We start from the raw sequence: 448 nt of genomic DNA on the forward strand, positions 1-448 counted from the left end.
CATTTGGCATTTCACGCACAGTGTAATTTGTTTTACTGAACAGACTATTTCTCGCCACCCTGTCCCCTGCCATACAAGTGTCACACCAACATATAAATCTGGAGCAGGAACAGCAGCAGGAGGTCATTCCACCCGTCAGACTTGCTCCACCATTCTGCTCCATCATCGTGACTATTGATTGTAAACTCCGCTCTGCCAGGGACCTTTCACCCCTGGCCGTTCTACATCTGCAATAAAAATGCTCAAAGACATTGCTGCCGCCACATTGTGAATAAGGGAGTTCTAGACATTTGCAGCCTGCTAATAAATTTGCCCTCATCTGTGTTATCTGCTGACTTTCTCCAGCATGTCCCCATGTTATCTAGACCTGCTGACTCTCTTTGGCACTGACATGTTTTTGACTTGCTGACTTCCTCCAGCACCTTGATTTTTTTTTTGCAGTTAAACA

Source organism: Leucoraja erinacea, chromosome 19 (genome assembly GCF_028641065.1).
Source record: "Leucoraja erinacea ecotype New England chromosome 19, Leri_hhj_1, whole genome shotgun sequence".
Taxonomy (NCBI): domain Eukaryota; kingdom Metazoa; phylum Chordata; class Chondrichthyes; order Rajiformes; family Rajidae; genus Leucoraja; species Leucoraja erinaceus.